Source organism: Callospermophilus lateralis, chromosome 1, assembly GCF_048772815.1.
Source record: "Callospermophilus lateralis isolate mCalLat2 chromosome 1, mCalLat2.hap1, whole genome shotgun sequence".
Lineage (NCBI taxonomy): Eukaryota > Metazoa > Chordata > Mammalia > Rodentia > Sciuridae > Callospermophilus > Callospermophilus lateralis.
The window spans coordinates 162,673,584-162,694,454 of record NC_135305.1 but is presented as its reverse complement, the minus strand read 5'-3'; positions in this window follow the sequence as shown (position 1 = coordinate 162,694,454).

Below are 20,871 nucleotides of genomic sequence, written 5' to 3'. Positions count from 1 at the left end.
TAGACGAAAGCTTCAACCTAGAAGAACAAAATTTGGTGAGCCAAGTGGGATTTGTGTACTTGTCATTACCACCACGTATCATCATGATTGGCTGTAAAAATATTGGCTGGTATTTCGGAAACTAGCAATTTCTTGGAATCTTTTCAACCCCTTTCAATGAAAGTGCTTTTCCACAGTCTCTGCTTCAGGCTACCTGAAGAGGAAACAAACCATAGAGACAAAACTGAGACTCCTTTATTTTGTCAAGCTTCAAAGAGCTACTACAAACCATGTTGGATTTAGAGTTCCAAATTCATCAATCTATATAAGAAAGAACAGAGTGAAACCTTAATATAAAAACTGCTACTCTAGACGAACAATTCAACCTAGAAGAACATAATTTGATGAGCCTAGTGGGATTTGTGTACTGATCATTACCAAAACGTATCATAAAGAATGGGTGAAAAAATATTTGCTGGTATTTCGGGAACTCGTTATTTCTTAGAAGCGTGGCAACCCCTCTCAATGAAAGTGCTTGTCCAAGTCTGTGCCCACGGCCACGTGAAGAGGAAACGAACCATAGAGAAAAAACTGAAAACTCCTTTATTTTGTCAAGTTTCAAAGAGCTACTACAAACCATGTTGGATTTAGAGTTCCAAATTCATCTATCTATATAATACAGAACAGAGTGAAACCTATATATAAAAACTGGTACTGTGGACGAACGCTTCAACCTAGAAGAACAAAATTTGGTGAGCCAAGTGGGATTTGTGTACCCATCATTACCACCATGTATCATCAAGATTGGGTGAAAAAATATTTGCTGGTATTTCGGGAACTCGTTATTTCTTGGAAGCTTGGCAACCCCTTTCAATGAAAGTGCTTTTCCACATTCTGTGCCTAGGACTACTTGAAGAGGAAAAAAACCATAGAGAAAAAACTGAGAACTACTTCATTCTTTCAAGTTTCAAAGAGCTACTACAAACCATGTTGGATTTAGAGTTCCAAATTCATCTATCTATATTGGAGAGAACAGAGTGAAACCTAACAATAAAAACTGCTACTGTAAACGAACGCTTCAACCTAGAAGGACAAAATTTGGTGACCAAGTGGGATTTGTATACTGATCATTACCACCAAGTACCATCAAGATTGGGTGAAAAAATATTTGCTGGTTTTTCGGAAACTCGTAATTTCTTGGAAGCTTGGCAACCCCTTTCAATGAAAGTGCTTTTCCACAGTCTCTGCTTAGCGTTACTTGAAGAGGAAACAAACCATAGAGACAAAACTCTGAACTACTATTTTGTCAAGTTCAAAGACCTACTACAAACCATGTTGGATTTAGAGATCCAAAGTCATCTCTCTATATAAGAAAGGAAAGAGTGAAACCTACATATAAAAACTGCTATGTAGACGAAGGCTTCAACCTAGAAGAACACAATTTGGTGAGCCAAGTGGGATTTGTGTACTGATCATTACCACCACGTGTCATCAAGATTGGGTGAAAAAATATTTGCTGGTATTTCGGGAACTCGTTATTTCTTAGAAGCTTGGCAACCCCTCTAAATGAAGGTGATTTCCACAGTCTGTGCCTAGGGCTAAGTGAAGAGGAAACAAACAATAGAGACAAAACTGAGAACTACTTTATTTTGTCAAGTTTTAAAGAGCTACTACAAACCATATTGGATTTAGAGTTCCAAATTCATCAATCTATATAAGAGAGAAGAGCGTGAAACCTACATATAAAAATGCTACTGTAGACGAACGCTTCAACCTAGAAGAACACAATTTGGTGACCCAAGTGGGATTTGTGTACTGATCATTACCATCAAGTACCATGAAGATTGGGTGAAAAATTATTTGCTGGAATTTCAGAAACTCGTTATTTCTTAAAAGCTTGGCAACCCCTCTCAATGAATGTGCTATTCCACAGTCTGTTGCCAGGGCTACTTGAAGAGGAAACAAACCATAGAGACAAAACTGAGAGTTACTTTATTTTGTCAAGTTTCAAGAGCTACTACAAACCATTTTGGATTTAGAGTTCCAAATTCATCTATATATATAGGAGAGAAGAGAGGGAAACCTAAAAATATAAACTGCTACTGTAAACGAACGCTTCAAACTAGAAGAACAAAATTTAGTGAGTCAAGTGGGATTTGTGTACATATCATTACCACCAAGTATCATCAAGATTGGGTGAAAAATATTTGCTGGTATTTCTGAAACTCGTAATTTCTTGGAATCTTCCCAACCCCTTTCAATGAAAGTGCTTTTCCACAGTCGGTGCCTAGGGCTACTTGAAGAGGAAACAAACCATAGAGCCAAAACTGAGAACTCCTTTATTTTGTCAAGTTTCAAAGGCTACTGCAAACCATGTTGGATTTAGAGTTCCAAATTCATCTATCATTATAAGGGAGAACAGAGTGAAACCTACATATAAAAAGTGCTTCTGTAGACGAACGCTTCAACCTAGAAGAACACAATTTGGTGACCCAAGTGGGATTTGATTACTGATCATTACCACCAAGTATCATCAAGATTGGGTGAAAAAATATTTGCTGGTATTTCGGAAACTCGTAATTTCTTGGAAGCCAGGCAACCCCTCTCAATGAAAGTGCTTTTCCACAGTCTGTGCCTAGGGCTACTTGAAGAGGAAACAAACCATAGAGACAAAACTGAAAACTCCTTTATTTTGTCAAGTTTCAAAGAGCCACTACAAACCATGTTGAATTTAGAGTTCCAAATTCATCTATCTATATAGGAGAGAACAAAGTGAAACCTAAATATAAAAACTGCTACTGTAAACGAAAGCTTCAACCTAGAAGAACAAACTTTGGTTAGTCAAGTCGGGTTTGTGAACCGATCATTACTACCAAGTATCATCAAGATTGGGTGAAAAATATTTGCTGGTATTTTAGAAACACGTTATTTCTAGGAAGCTTGGCAACCCCTCTCAATGAAAGTGCTTTTCCACAGTGTGTGCCTAGGGCTACTTGAAGAGGAAACAAACCATAGAGACAAAACTGAGAACTCCTGTATTTTTTCAAGTTTCACAAAGCTACTACAAACCATGTTGGAGTTAGAGTTCCAAATTCATCTATCTACATAGGAGAGAACAGAGTGAAACCTAAATATAAAAACTGCTACTGTAGACGAACGGTTAAACCTATAAGAACACAATTTGGTGAGCATAGTGGGATTTGTGTACTGATCATTACCACCAAGTATCATCAAGATTGGGTGAAAAAATATTTGCTGGTATTTCAGAACCTCGTTATTTCTTAGAAGCTTCGCAACCACTCTCAATGAAAGTGCTTTTCCACAGTCTGTGCCTAGGGCTACTTGAAGAGGAAACAAACATTGAGACAAAATTGAGAACTCCTTTATTTCGTCAAGTTTCAAAGAGCTACTACAAACCATGTTGGATTTAGAGTTCCAAATTCGTCTATCTATATAGGAGAGAACAGAGTGAAACCTAAATATAAAAACTGCTAGTGTAGACGAAGGGTTCAATCTAGAAGAACAAAATGTGGTGAGCCAAGTGGGATTTGTGTACTGATCATTACCACCAAGTATCATCAAGATTGGGTGAAAAATGTTTGCTTGTATTTCGGAAAATCCTTATTTCTTAGAAGCTTGGCAACCCCTCTCAATGAACATGCTTTTCCACAGTCTGTGCCTAGGGCTACTTGAAGACGAAACAAACCATAGAGACAATACTCAGAACTCCTTTATTTTGTCATGTTTCAAAGAGCTACTACAAACCATGTTGGATTTAGAGTTTAAAATTCATCTATCTATATAAGAGAGAACAGAGTGAAACGTAAAAATAAAAACTGCTACTGTAAACGAACGCTTCAACTTAGAAGAACAAAATTTGGTGAGCCAAGTGGGATTTGTGTACTTGTCATTACCACCACGTATCATCAAGTTTGGGTAAAAAAATATTTGCTGGTATTTCGGAAACTTGTAATTTCTTAGAAGCTTGACAAACCCTTTCAATGAAAGTGCTTTTCCACAGTCTCTGCTTAGGGCTACTTGAAGAGGAAACATACCATAGAGACAAAATTGAGAACTACTTTTTTTGTCAAATTTCAAATAGCTACTACAAACCATGTTGGATTTAGAGTTCCAAATTCACATATCTATATAGGAGAGAACAGAGGGAAATGTAAATATGAAAAGTACTACTGTAGACGAACGCTTCAACCTAGAAGAACAAAATTTGGTGAGCCAAGTGGGATTTGTGTACTGGTCATTACCACAAAGTATCATCAACATAGGGTGAAAAAATATTTGCTGGTATTTCGGAAACTCGTTATTTCTTGGAAGCTTGGCAACCACTTTCAATGAAAGTGCTTTTCCACAGTCTGTGCCTAGGGCTACTTGAAAACGAAACAAACCATAGAGACAAAACTGAGAACTACTTTATTTTGTCAAGTTTCATAGAGCTACTAAAAACCATGTTGGATTTAGAGTTCCAAATTCATCCATCTATATAGGGGAGAACACGGTGAAACCTACAAATGTAAACTGCTACTGTACACGAACGCTTGAATCTAGAAGAACAAAACTTGGTGAGCCAAGTGGGATTTGTGTGCTTGTCTTTACCACCACGTATTATGAAGATTGGGTGAAAAAATATTTGCTGGTATTTCATAAACTCGTTGTTTCTTGGAAGCTTGGCAACCTTTTTCAATGAGAGTGCTTTTCCACAGTCTGTGCCTAGGGCTACTTGAAGAGGAAACAAACCATAGAGACAAAACTGAGAACTCCTTTATTTTGTCAAGTTTCAAAGAGATACTACAAACCATGTTGGATTTAGAGTTCCAAATTCATCTATCTATATAGGAGAGAACAGAGTGAAACCTAAATATAAAAACTGCTAGTGTAGACGAAGGGTTCAAACTAGAAGAACAAAATTTGGTGATCCAAGTGGGATTTGTGTACTGATCATTACCACCAAGTATCATCAAGATTGGGTGAAAAATGTTTGTTTGTATTTCGGAAAATACTTATTTCTTAGAAGCTTGGCAACCCCTCTCAATGAAAGTGCTTTGCCACAGTCTCTGCTTAGGGCTACTTGAAGATAAACAAATCATAGAGACAAAACTGAGAACTCCTTTGTTTTGTCAAGTTTCAAAGAGCTACTACAATCCATGTTGGATTTAGAGTTCCAAATTAATCTATCTATATAAGAGAGAACAGAGGGAAACCTAAAAATATAAACTGCTACTGTAAACGAACGTTTCAAACTAGAAGAACAAAATTTGGTGAGTCAAGTGGAATTTGTGTACCGATCATTACCACCAAGTATCATCAAGATTGGGTGAAAAAATATTTGCTGGTATTTCAGAAACTCGTTATTTCTTAGAAGCTTCGCAACCCCTCTCAATGAAATTGCTTTTCCACAGTCTGTGCCTAGGGCTACTTGAAGAGGAAACAAACCATAGAGACAAAACTGAGAACTAATTTATTTGTCAAGTTTCAAAGAGCTACTACAAACCATGTGTGGATTTCGAGTTCCAAATTCATCTATCTATATAAGAGAGAACAGAGTTAAACCTACATATAAAAACTGCTAATGTAAACAAACGCTTAAACCTAGAAGAACAAAATTTGGTGAGCCAAGTTGGATTTGTGTACTGATCATTACCACTACGTATCATCAAGATTGGGTGAAAAAATATTTGCTGGTATTTCGGAAACTCGTATTTTCATGGAAGCATGGCAACCCCTCTCAATGAAAGTGCTTTTCCACAGTCTGTGCCTAGGGCTACTTGAAGAGGAAAGAAACCATAGAAACAAAACTGAGAACTCCATTATGTTTTCAAGTTTCAAAGAGCTACTACAAACCATATTGGATTTAGAGTTCCAAATTCATGTATCTATATAGGAGAGAACAGAGTGAAACCTAGATATAAAAACTGCTACTGTAGATGAACGGTTCAACCTTCAAGAACACAATTTGGTGAGAAAAGTGGGATTTTGTACTGATCATTACCAACAAGTATCATCAAGATTGGGTGAAAAAATATTTGCTCGTATATCGGAAATTCGTTATTTCTTAGAAGCTTGGCAACCCCTCTCAATGAAAGTGCTTTTCCACAGTCTGTTCCTAAGGCTACTTGAAGAGGAAACAAACCATAGAGACAAAACTGGGAACTCCTTTATTTTGTGAAGTTTCAAAAAGCTACTAAATACCATGTTGGATTTAGATTTCTGAATTCATTTTACTACATAGGAGAGAACAGAGTGAAACCTAAAAATAAAAACTGCTACTGTAAACGAACGCTTCAACCTAGAAGAACAAATTTGCTGAGCCAAGTGGGATTTTCTGTACTTGTCATTACCACCAAGTATCATCAAGATTGGGTGAAAAAATATTTGCTGGTGTTTCGGAAACTCGTTATCCCTTGGAAGCTTGGCAACCCCTTTCAATTAAAGTCCTTTTCGACAGTCTCTGACTAGGGCTACTTTAAGAGGAAAGAAACCATAGAGACAAAACTGAGAACTACTTTATTTTGTCAAGTTTCAAAGAGCTACTACAAACTATGTTGGATTTGGAGTTCCAAGTTCATCTATCTATATAGGAGAGAACAGCGTGAAACTAAATATAAAAACTGCTACTGTAGACGAACGCTTAAACCTAGAAGAACAAAATTTGGTGAGCCAGTGGGATTTGTGTACGGATCATTACCACCAAGTATCATCAAGATTGGGTGAAAAAATATTTGCTAGTATTTCGGTAACTCGTTATTTCTTAGAGGCTTGGCAACACCTCTCAATGAAAGTTCTTTTCCACATTCTGTGCCTAGGGCTACTTGGAGAGAAAACAAACCATAGAGACAAAACTGAGAACTCCTTTATTTTGTCAAGATTCAAAGAGCTACTACAAACCGTGTGGAATTTAGAGTTCCAAATTCATCTAACTATATAGGAGAGAACAGAGTGAAACCTAAATATAAAAACTGCTACTGTAGAGGAATGGATCAATTTAGAAGAACAAATTTTGGTGAGCCAAGTTTAATTTGTGTACTGATCATTACCACCAAGTATCATCAAGATTGGGAGAAAAAATATTTGCTGGTATTTCGGATACTCGTTATTTCTTAGAAGCTTGGCAACCCCTCTGAATTAAAGTGCTTTTCCACAGTCTGTGTCTAGGGCTACTTGAAGAGGAAACAAACCATAGAGACAAAACTGAGAACTCCTTTATTTTGTCAAGTTTCAAAAGCTACTACAAACCATGTTGGATTTAGAGTTCCATATTCATCTATCTAAATACGAGAGAACAGAGTGAAACCTAAAAATAAAAAAAGGTTCTGTAACAGAACGCTTCAACCTAGAAGAACAAAATTTGGGGAGCCAAGTGGGATTTGAGTACTTGTCATTAACATTACGTATCATCAATATTGGGTGAAAAAATATTGGCTGGTATTTCGGAAACTCGTAATTTTTTGAAAGCTTTGCAACCACTCTCAATGATAGTGCTTTTCCACAGGCATTGCCTAGGGCTACTTGAAGAGGAAACACTTTCATTGAAAGGGTTTGTCAAGCTTCTAAGAAATTACAAGTTTCCGAAATACCAGCAAATATTTTTTTACCCAAACTTGATGATACGTGGTGGTAATGACAAGTACACAAATCCCACTTGGCTCACCAAATTTTGTTCTTCTAAGTTGAAGCGTTCGTTTACAGTAGCAGTTTTTATTTTTACGTTTCACTCTGTTCTCTCATATATAGATAGATGAATTTGGAACTTGACAAAATAAAGGAGTTCTCAGTTTAGTCTCTATGATTTGTTTCCTCTTCTTTATTTTGTCAAGTTTCAAAGAGCTACTACAAACCATGTTGGATTTCGAGTTCCAAATTCATCTATCTATATAGGAGAGAACAGAGGGAAACCTAAAAATAAAAACTGCTACTGCAAATGAACGTTTCAAGCAAGAAGAACAAAATTTGGTGAGCCAAGTGGGATTTGTGTACTTGTCATTACCACCACGTATCAGCAAGACTGGGTAAAAAAATATTTGCTGGTATTTCGGAACCTTGTTATTTCTTAGAAGCTTGGCAACCCCTCTCAATGAAAGTGCTTTTCCACAGTCTGTGCCTAGGGCTACTTGAAGAGGAAACAAACCATAGAGAGTAAACTGAGAACTCCTATATTTTCTCAAGTTTCAAGGAGCTACTACAAACCATGTTGGATTCAGAGTTCCAAATTCATCTATCAATATAGGAGAGAACAGAGGGAAACCTAAAAATAAAAACTGCTACTTTAAATGAACGCTTCAACCTAGAAGAACAAAATTTGATGAGCCAAGTGGGATTTGTGTACTGATCATTACCACCAGGTATCATCAAGATTGAATGAAAAAATATTTGCTGGTATTTCGGAAACTCGTTATTTCTTAGAAGCTTGGCAACCCCTCTCATTGAGTGCTTTTCCACAGTCTGTGCCTATGGCTACTTGAAGAGGAAACAAACCATAGAGACAAAACTGAGAACTCCTTTATTTTGTCAAGTTTCAAAGAGCTACTACAAACCATGTTGAATTTAGAGTCCCAAATTCATCCATCTATATAGGAGAGAACAGAGTGAAACCTAAATATAAAAACTGCTACTGTAGACGAACGCTTCAACCTAAAAGAACAAAATTTGGTGAGCCAAGTGGGATTTGTGTACTGATCATTACCACCAAGTATCATCACGATTGGGTGAAAAAATATTTGCTGGTATATCGGAAACTCGTTATTTCTTAGAAGATTGGCAACCCCTCTCAATGAAAGTGCTTTTCTACAGTCCCTGCCTAGGGCTACTTGAAGAGGAAAGAAAGCATAGAGACAAAACTGAGAACTACTTTGTTTTGTCAAGTTTCAAAGCGCTACTACAAACCATGTTGGACTTGGAGTTCCAAATTCATTTATCTATATAGGAGAGAACAGAGTTAAACCTAAAAATAAAAACTGCTACTGTAAACGAACGCTTCAACCTAGAAGAACACAATTTGGTGAGAAATTGGGATTTGTGTACTTGTCATTACCACCACGTATCATCAAGATTGGGTGAAAAAATATTTGCTGGTGTTTCGGAAACTCGTTATTCCTTAGAAGCTTGGCAACCCCTTTCAATGAAAGTGCTTTTCCACAGTCTGTGCCTAGGGCTACTTGAAATGGAAACAAACCATAGAGTCAAAACTGAGAACTCCTTTATTTTGTCAAGTTTCAAAGAGCTACTACAAACCATGTTAGATTTATAGTTCCAAATTCATCTATCTATATATTAGAGAAAAGAGGAAAACCTAAATATGAAAACTGCTACTGTAGACGAACGCTTCAACCTAGAAGAACAAAATTTGGTGAGCCAAGTGGGATTTGTGTACACGTCATTACCACAAAGTATCATCAAGATTGGGTGAAAAAATATTTGCTGGTATTTCGGAAACTCGTTATTTCTTGGAAGCTTGGCAACCCCTTTCAATGAAATTGCTTTTTCACAGTTTGTGCCTAGGGCTACTTGAAGAGGAAACAAACTATAGAGACAAAACTGAGAACTACTTTATTTTGTCAAGTTTCAAAGAGCTACTATAAACCATGTTGGATTGAGAGTTCCAAATTGATCTATCTATATAGGAGAGAACAGAGTGAAACCTAAATATAAAAACTGCTAGTGTAGATGAACGGTTCAAACTAGAAGACAAAATTTGGTGAGCCAAGTGGGATTTGTGTACTGATCATTACAACCAAGTATCATCAAGATTGGGTGAAAAATATTTGCTGGTATTTCGGAAAATAATTATTTCTTAGAAGCTTGGCAACCCTTCTCAATGAAAGTGCTTTTCCACAGTCTGTGCCTAGAGCTACTTGAAGAGGAGCAAACCATAGAGACAAAAATGAGAACTACTTTTTTTTGTCAAGTTTCAAAGAGCTACAACAAACCATGTTGGATTTAGAGTTCCAAATTCATATATCTATATAGGAGAGAACAGAGGGACACCTAAATATGAAAACTGCTACTGTAGACGAACGCTTGAACCTAGAAGAACAAAATTTGGTGAGCCAAGTGGGATTTGTGTACTGGTCATTACCACAAAGTATCATCAAGATTGGGTGAAAAAATATTTGCTGGTATTTCGGAAACTCGTTTCTTCTTGGAAGCTTTGCAACCCCTTTTAATGAAAATGCTTTTCCACAGTCTGTGCCTAGGGCTACTTGAAGACGAAACAAACCATAGAGACAAAACTGAGAACTACTTTATTTTTTCAAGTTTCAAAGAGCTAACAAACCATGTTGGATTTAGAGTTTCAAATTCATCTATCTATATAGGAGAGAACAGAGTGAAACCTAAATATAAGAATTGCTACTGTATACAAAAGCTTCAACCTAGAAGAAAAAATTTGGTGTTCCCAGTGGTATTTGTGTACAGATCATTACCATTAAGTATCATCAAGATTGGGTGAAAAAATATTTGCTGGCATTTCGGAAATTCATTATTTCTTAGAAGCTTGGCAACCCCTCTCAATGAAAGTTCATTTCCACAGTCTGTGCCTAGGGCTACTTGAAGTGTAAACAAACCATAGAGACAAAATTGAGAACTCCTTTCTTTTGTCAAGTTTCAAAGAGCTACTAAAAACCATGTTGGATTTAGAGTTCCAAATTCATCGATCTATGTAGGGGAGAACAAGGTGAAACCTACAAATATAAACTGCTACTGTACACGAACGCTTCAACCTAGAGAACAAAATTTGCTGAGCCAATTGGGATTTGTGTACTGGTCATTACCACCACGTATTATCAAGATTGGGTGAAAAAATATTTCCTGGTATTTCAGAAACTCGTTATTTCTTAGAAGATTGGCAACCCCTTTCAATGAAAGTGCTTTTCCACAGTCTGTGCCTAGGGCTACTTGAAGAGGAAACAAACCATAGAGACAAAACTGAGAACTACTTTATTTTGTCAAGTTTCAAAGAGCTACTACAAACATTGTTGGATTTTAAGTTCCAAATTCATCTATCTATATAAGAGAGAACAGAGTGAAGTCTACATATAAAAACTGCTACTGTAGACGAACGCATCAAACTATAGAACAAAATTTGGTGAGCCAAGTGGGATTTGTGTACTGATCATTACCACCAAGTATCATCACGATTGGGTGAAAAAATATTTCCTGGTATTTCAGAAACTCATTATTTCTTAGAAGCTTGGCAAACCCTCTCAATGAAAGTGATTTTCCACAGTCTGTGCCCAGGGCTACTTGAAGCGGAAACAAACCATAGAGACAAAATTGAGAACTCCTTTCTTTTGTCAAGTTTCTAAGAGCTACTAAAAACCATGTTGGATTTAGAGTTCCAAATTCATCTATCTATGTAGGGGAGAACAAGGTGAAACCTACAAATATAAACTGCTACTGTACAAAAACGCTTCAACCTAGAAGAACAAAATTTGGTGAGCCAAGTGGGATTTGTGTACTGGTCATTACCACAAAGTATTATCAAGATTGGGTTAAAAAATATTTGCTGGTATTTCGGAAACTCGTTATTTCTTAGAAGCTTGGCAACCCCTCTATGAAAGTGCTTTAACACAGTGTGTGCCTAGGGCTACTTGAAGAGGAAAGAAAGCATAGAGAAAATCTGAGAACTCCTTTATTTTGTCAATTTTCAAAGAGCCACTACAAACCATGTTGGATTTAGAGTTCCAAATTCATCTATCTATATATGAGAGAACAGAGTGAAACGTAAAAATAAAAACTGCTACTGTAAACGAACGCTTCAACTTAGAAGAACAAAATTTGGTGAGCCAAGTGGGATTTGTGTACTTGTCATTACCACCACGTATCATCAAGTTTGGGTAAAAAAATATTTGCTGGTATTTCGGAAACTTGTAATTTCTTAGAAGCTTGACAAACCCTTTCAATGAAAGTGCTTTTCCACAGTCTCTGCTTAGGGCTACTTGAAGAGGAAACATACCATAGAGACAAAATTGAGAACTACTTTTTTTGTCAAATTTCAAATAGCTACTACAAACCATGTTGGATTTAGAGTTCCAAATTCACATATCTATATAGGAGAGAACAGAGGGAAACGTAAATATGAAAACTACTACTGTAGACGAACGCTTCAACCTAGAAGAACAAAATTTGGTGAGCCAAGTGGGATTTGTTTACTGGTCATTACCACAAAGTATCATCAAGATAGGGTGAAAAAATATTTGCTGGTATTTCGGAAACTCGTTATTTTTTGGAAGCTTGGCAACCCCTTTCAATGAAAGTGCTTTTCCACAGTCTGTGCCTAGGGCTACTTGAAAACGAAACAAACCATAGAGACAAAACTGAGAACTACTTTATTTTGTCAAGTTTCATAGAGCTACTAAAAACCATGTTGGATTTAGAGTTCCAAATTCATCCATCTATATAGGGGAGAACACGGTGAAACCTACAAATGTAAACTGCTACTGTACACGAACGCTTGAACCCAGAAGAACAAAACTTGGTGAGCCAAGTGGGATTTGTGTGCTTGTCATTACCACCACGTATTATGAAGATTGGGTGAAAAAATATTTGCTGGTATTTCATAAACTCGTTGTTTCTTGGAAGCTTGGCAACCTTTTTCAATGACAGTGCTTTTCCACAGTCTGTGCCTAGGGCTACTTGAAGAGGAAACAAACCATAGAGACAAAACTGAGAACTTCTTTATTTTGTCAAGTTTCAAAGAGCTACTACAAACCATGAATGATTTCGAGTTCCAAATTCATCTATCTATATAGGAGAGAACAGAGGGAAACCTAAAAATAAAAACTGCTACTGCAAATGAACGTTTCAAAATAGAAGAACAAAATTTGGTGAGCCAAGTGGGATTTGTGTACTTGTCATTACCACCACGTATCAGCAAGACTGGGTAAAAAAGTATTTGCTGGTATTTCGGAACCTTGTTATTTCTTAGAAGCTTGGCAACCCCTCTCAATGAAAGTGCTTTTCCACAGTCTGTGCCTAGGGCTACTTGAAGAGGAAACAAACCATAGAGAGTAAACTGAGAACTCCTATATTTTGTCAAGTTTCAAGGAGCTACTACAAACCATGTTGGATTCAGAGTTCCAAATTCATCTATCAATATAGGAGAGAACAGAGGGAAACCTAAAAATAAAAACTGCTTCTTTAAATGAACGTTTCAACCTAGAAGAACAAAATTTGATGAGCCAAGTGGGATTTGTGTACTGATCATTACAACCACGTATCATCAAGATTGAATGAAAAAATATTTGCTGGTATTTCGGAAACTCGTTATTTCTTAGAAGCTTGGCAACCCCTCTCATTGAGTGCTTTTCCACAGTCTGTGCCTATGGCTACTTGAAGAGGAAACAAACCATAGAGACAAAACTGAGAACTCCTTTATTTTGTCAAGTTTCAAAGAGCTACTACAAACCATGTTGAATTTAGAGTCCCAAATTCATCTATCTATATAGGAGAGAACAGAGTGAAACCTAAATATAAAAACTGCTACTGTAGACGAACGCTTCAACCTAAAAGAACAAAATTTGGTGAGCCAAGTGGGATTTGTGTACTGATCATTACCACCAAGTATCATCACGATTGGGTGAAAAAATATTTGCTGGTATATCGGAAACTCGTTATTTCTTAGAAGATTGGCAACCCCTCTCAATGAAAGTGCTTTTCTACAGTCCCTGCCTAGGGCTACTTGAAGAGGAAAGAAAGCATAGAGACAAAACTGAGAACACCTTTATTTTGTCAAGTTTCAAAGAGCCACTACAAACCATGTTGGATTTAGAGTTCCAAATTCATCTATCTATATAGGAGAGAACAGAGTGAAACCTAAATATAAAAACTGCTAGTGTAGACGAAGGGTTCAAACTAGAAGAACAAAATTTGGTGAGCCAAGTGGGATTTCTGTACTGATCATTACCACCACGTATCATCAAGATTTGGTGAAAAAATATTTGCTGGTATTTCGGAAACTCGTAATTTCTTGGAAGCTTTGCAACCCATTTCAATGAAAGTGCTTTGCCACAGACTCTGCTTAGGGCTACATGAAGAGAAAACAAATCATAGAAACAAAACTGAGAACTCCTGTATTTTGTCAAGTTTCAAAGAGCTACTACAATCCATGTTGGATTTAGAGTACCAAATTCATCTATCTATATAAGAGAGAACACAGGGAAACGTAAAATTATAAACTGCTACTGTAAACGAACGCTTCAAACTAGAAGAACAAAATTTGGTGAGTCAAGTGGAATTTGTGTACCGATCATTACCACCAAGTATCATCAGGATTTAGTGAAAAAATAATTGCTGGTATTTCGGAAACTCGTTATTTCCGAGAAGCTTGGCAACCCCTCCCAATGAAAGTGCTTTTAAACAGTCTCTGCCTAGGGCTACTTGAAGATGAAACAAACCATAGAGACTAAACTGAGAACTCCTTTATTTTGTCTAGTTTCAAAGAGCTACTACAAACCATTTTGGATTTAGAGTTCCAAATTCATCTATCTATATAGGAGAGAACATAGTGAAACCTAAAAATAAAAACTGCTACTGCAAATGAACGCTTCAACCTAGAAGAAAAAAATTTGGTGAGCCAAGTGGGATTTGTTTACTTCTCATTACCACCACGTATCATCAAGATTGGGAGAAAAAATATTTGCTAGTATTTCGGAACCTCGTTATTTCTTGGAAGCTTGGCAACCCCTTTCAATGAAAGTGCTTTTCCACAGTCTGTGCCTAGAGCTACCTGAAGAAGAAACAAACCATAGAGACAAAACTTAGAACTAATTTATTTTGTCAAGTTTCAATGAGCTACTAAAAACCATGTTGGATTTAGAGTTCCAAATTCATCGATCTATATAGGGGAGAACAAGGTGAAACCTACAAATATAAACTGCTACTGTACACGAACGCTTCAACCTAGAATAACAAAACTTGGTGAGCCAAGTGGGATTTGTGTGCTTGTCATTACCACAACGTATTATCAAGATTGGGTGAAAAAATATTTGCTGGTATTTCATAAACTCGTTTTTTCTTGAAAGCTTGGCAACCCCTTTCAATGAAAGTGCTTTTCCACAGTCTGTGCCTAGGGCTACTTGAAGAGGAAACAAACCATAGAGGCAAAACAGAGAACTACTTTATTTTGTCAAGTTTCAAAGCGCTACTAAAAACCATGTTGGATTTAGAGTTCCAAATTCATCTATCTGTAAAAGAGAGAATATAGTGAAACCTACATATAAAAACTGCTACTGTAGACGAACGATTCAACCTATAGAACAAAATTTTTTGAGCCAAGTGGGATTTGTGTACTGATCATTACCACCAAGTATCATCAAGTTTGTATGAAAAAATATTTGCTGGTATTTCAGAAACTCGTTATTTCTTAGAAGCTTGGCATCCTCTCTCAATGAAAGTGCTTTTCCACAGTCTGTGCCTAGGGCTACTTGAAGAGGAAACAAACAATAGAGGCAAAACAGAGAACTACATTATTTTGTCAAGTTTCAAAGAGCTACTACAAACCATGTTGGATTTAGAGTTCCAAAATCATCTATCTATATCGGAGAGAACAGAGTGAAACCTAAAAATAAAAACTTCTACTGTAAACAAACGCTTCAACCTAGAAGAACAAAATTTGGTGAGCCAAGTGGGATTTGTGTACTTGTCATTACCATCACGTATCATCAAGATTGGTGAAAAAATATTTGCTGGTATTTCGGAAAATCTTAATTTCTTCAAAGCTTGGCAACCACTCTCAATGAAAATGCTTTTCCACAGTCATTTCCTAGGGCTACATGAAGAGGAAACAAACCATAGAGACAAACTGAGAACTCCTTTATTTTATCAAGTTTCAAAGAGCTACTACAAACCATGTTGGATTTAGAGTTCCAAATTCATCTATCTATATAGGAGAGAACAGTGTTAAACCTAAATATAAAAACTGCTAGTGTAGTCGAACGGTTCAAACTAGAAGACAAAATTTGGTGAGCCAAGTGGGATTTGTGTACTGATCATTACAACTAAGTGTTATCAAGATTGGGTGAAAAATATTTGCTGATATTTCGGAAAATAATTATTTCTTAGAAGCTTGGCAACCCTTCTCAATGAAAGTGCTTTTCCACAGTCTGTGCCTAGGGCTACTTGAAGAGAAGCAAACCTTAGTAACAAAACAGAGAACTACTTTATTTTGTCAAGTTTCAAAGGGCTACTACAAACCATGTTGGACTTGGAGTTCCAAATTCATTTATCTATATAGGAGAGAATAGAGTTAAACCTAAAAATAAAAACTGCTACTGTAAACGAACGCTTCAACCTAGAAGAACACAATTTGGTGAGAAATTGGGATTTGTGTACTTGTCATTACCACCACGTATCATCAAGATTGGGTGAAAAAATATTTGCTGGTGTTTCCGAAACTCGTTATTCCTTAGAAGCTTGGCAACCCCTTTCAATGAAAGTGCTTTTCCACAGTCTGTGCCTAGGGCTACTTGAAATGGAAACAAATCATAGAGTCAAAACTGAGAACTCCTTTATTTTGTCAAGTTTCAAAGAGCTACTACAAACCATGTTAGATTTATAGTTCCAAATTCATCTATCTATATATTAGAAAACAGAGGAAAACCTAAATATGAAAACTGCTACCGTAGACGAACGCTTCAAACTAGAAGAACAAAATTTGGTGAGCCAAGGGGGATTTGTGTACACGTCATTACCACAAAGTATCATCAAGATTGGGTGAAAAAATCTTTGCTGGTATTTCGGAAACTCGTTATTTCTTGGAAGCTTGGAAACCCCTTTCAATGAAATTGCTTTTTCACAGTTTGTGCCTAGGGCTACTTGAAGAGGAAACAAACTATAGAGACAAAACTGAGAACTACTTTATTTTGTCAAGTTTCAAAGAGCTACTACAAACCATGTTGGATTGAGAGTTCCAAATTGATCTATCTATATAGGAGAGAACAGAGTGAAACCTAAATATAAAAACTGCTAGTGTAGACGAACGGTTCAAACTAGAAGACAAAATTTGGTGAGCCAAGTGGGATTTGTGTACTGATCATTACAACCAAGTATCATCAAGATTGGGTGAAAAATATTTGCTGGTATTTTGGAAAATAATTATTTCTTAGAAGCTTGGCAACCCTTCCCAATGAAAGTGCTTTTCCACAGTCTGTGCCTAGAGCTACTTGAAGAGGAGCAAACCATAGAGACAAAAATGAGAACTACATTTTTTTGTCAAGTTTCAAAGAGCTACTACAAACCATGTTGGATTTAGAGTTCCAAATTCATATATCTATATAGGAGAGAACAGAGGGAAACCTAAATATGAAAACTGCTACTGTAGACGAACGCTTGAACCTAGAAGAACAAAATTTGGTGAGCCAAATGGGATTTGTGTACTGGTCATTACCACAAAGTATCATCAAGATTGGGTGAAAAAATATTTGCTGGTATTTCGGAAACTCGTTTCTTCTTGGAAGCTTGGCAACCCGTTTTAATGAAAATGCTTTTCCACATTCTGTGCCTAGGGCTACTTGAAGACGAAACAAACCATAGAGACAAAACTGAGAACTACTTTATTTTTTCAAGTTTCAAAGAGCTAACAAACCATGTTGGATTTAGAGTTTCAAATTCATCTATCTATATAGGAGAGAACAGAGTGAAACCTAAATATAAGAATTGCTACTGTATACGAAAGCTTCAACCTAGAAGAAAAAATTTGGTGTTCCCAGTGGTATTTGTGTACAGATCATTACCATTAAGTATCATCAAGATTGGGTGAAAAAATATTTGCTGGCATTTCAGAAATTCATTATTTCTTAGAAGCTTGGCAACCCCTCTCAATGAAAGTTCATTTCCACAGTCTGTGCCTAGGGCTACTTGAAGTGTAAACAAACCATAGAGACAAAATTGAGAACTCCTTTCTTTTGTCAAGTTTCAAAGAGCTACTAAAAACCATGTTGGATTTAGAGTTCCAAATTCATCGATCTATGTAGGGGAGAACAAGGTGAAACCTACAAATATAAACTGCTACTGTACACGAACGCTTCAACCTAGAGAACAAAATTTGCTGAGCCAATTGGGATTTGTGTACTGGTCATTACCACCACGTATTATCAAGATTGGGTAAAAAAATATTTCCTGGTATTTCAGAAACTCGTTATTTCTTAGAAGTTTGGCAACCCCTTTCAATGAAAGTGCTTTTCCACAGTCTGTGCCTAGGGCTACTTGAAGAGGAAACAAACCATAGAGACAAAACTGAGAACTACTTTATTTTGTCAAGTTTCAAAGAGCTACTACAAACATTGTTGGATTTTGAGTTCCAAATTCATCTATCTACATAAGAGAGAACAGAGTGAAGTCTACATATAAAAACTGCTACTGTAGACGAACGCATCAAACTATAGAACAAAATTTGGTGAGCCAAGTGGGATTTGTGTACTGATCATTACCACCAAGTATCATCACGATTGGGTGAAAAAATATTTCCTGGTATTTCGGAAACTCATTATTTCTTAGAAGCTTGGCAAACCCTCTCAATGAAAGTGATTTTCCACAGTCTGTGCCCAGGGCTACTTGAAGCGGAAACAAACCATAGAGACAAAACTGAGAACTCTTTTATTTTGACAAGGTTCAAAGAGCTACTACAAACCATGTTGGATTTAGAGTTCCAAATTCATCTATCTATATAGGAGAGAACAGAGTGAAGCCTAAAAATAAAAACGGCTACTGTAAATGAACGCTTCAACCTAGAAGAACAAAATTTGGTGAGCCAAGTGGGATTTGTTTACTGGTCTTTACCACAAAGTATCATCAAGATTGGGTGAAAAAATATTTGCTGGTATTTCGGAAACTCGTTATTTCTTGGAAGCTTGGCAACCCCTTTCAATGAAAGTGCTTTTCCACAGTCTGTGCCTAGGGCTACTTGAAGTGGAAACAAACCATAGAGACAAAATTGAGAACTCATTTATTTTGTCAAGTTTCAAAGAGCTACTAAAAACCATGTGGATTTAGAGTTCCAAATACATCGATCTATATAGGGGAGAACAAGGTGAAACCTACAAATATAAACTGCTACTGTACACGAACGCTTCAACCTAGAGAACAAAATTTGGTGAGCCAATTGGGATTTGTGTACTTGTCATTACCACAACGTATTATCAAGATTGGGTGAAAAAATATTTCCTGGTATTTCAGAAACTCGATATTTCTTAGAAGCTTGGCAACCGCTTTCATTGAAAGTGCTTTTCCACAGTCTGTGCCTAGGGCTACTTTAAGAGGAAACAAACCATACAGACAAAACTGAGAACTACTTTGTTTTGTCAAGTTGCAAAGAGCTACTACAAACCATTTTGGATTTCGAGTTCCAAATTCATCTATCTATATAAGAGAGAACAGAGTGAAACCCTCATATAAAAACTGCTACTGTAGACGAACACTTCCAACTATAGAACAAAATTTGGTGAGCCAATCGGGATTTGAGTACTGATCATTACCACCAAGTATCATCACGATTGGGTGAAAAAATATTTGCTGGTATTTCGGAAACTCGTTATTTCTTAGAAGCTTGGCAACCCCTCTCAATGAAAGTGATTTTCCACAGTCTGTGCCCAGGGCTACTTGAAGAGGAAAAAAATCATAGAGACAAAACTGAGAACTACTTTATTTTGTCAAGTTTCAAAGAGATACTACAAATCATGTTGAATTTAAGGTTCCAAATTCATCGATCTATATAGGAGAGAACAGAGTGAAACCTAAAAATAAAAACTGCTACTGTAAATGAACGCATCAACCTAGAAGAACAAAATTTGGTGAGCCAAGTGGGAATGTGTACTTGTCATTACCACCACATATCATCAAGATTGGGTGAAAAAATATTTGCTGGTATTTCGGAAACTCGTAATTTCTTGGAAGGTTTGCAACCCATTTCAATGAAAGTGCTTTGCCACAGACTCTGCTTAGGGCTACTTGAAGAGAAAACAAATCATAGAGACAAAACTGAGAACTCCTGTATTTTGTCAAGTTTCAAAGAGCTACTACAATCCATGTTATATTTAGAGTACCAAATTCATCTATCTATATAAGAGAGAACACAGGAAAACCTAAAATTATAAACTGCTACTGAAAACGAATGCTTCAAACTAGAAGAACAAAATTTGGTGAGTCAAGTGGAATTTGTGTACCAATCATTACCACCAAGTATCATCAAGATTGGGTGAAAAAATAATTGCTGGTATTTCGGAAACTCGTTATTTCCTAGAAGCTTTGCAACCCCTCTCAATGAAAGTGTTTTTCTACAGTCTCTGCCTAGGGCTACTTGAAGAGGAAAGAAACCATAGAGACAAAACTGAGAACTACTTTATTTTGTCAAGTTTCAAAGAGCTACTACAAACCATGTTGGATTTGGAGTTCCAAATTCATCTATCTATATAGGAGAGAACAGAGTGAAACCTAAATATAAAAACTGCTAGTGTAGACCAACGCTTCAAACTAGAAGAAGTAAATTTTGCGAGCCAAGTGGGATTTGTGTACTCATCATTACCATCAAGTATCATCAAGATTGGGTGAAATAATATTTGCTGGTATTTCGGAACCTCGTTATTTCTTAGAAGCTTGGCAACCCCTCTCAATGAAAGTGCTTTTCCACAGTCTGTGCCTAGGGCTACTTGAAGAGGAAACAAACCATAGATAAAAAACAGAGAACTCCTTTATTTTGTCAAGTTTCAAAAAGCTACTACAAACCATGATGGATTTAGAGTTCCAAATTCATCTACCTATATAGGAGAGAACAGAGTGAAACCTAAAAATAAAAACTGCAACTGTAAACGAACGCTTCAACCTAGAAGAACACAATTTGGTGAGCCAATTGGGATTTGTGTACTTGTCATTACCACCACGTATCATCAA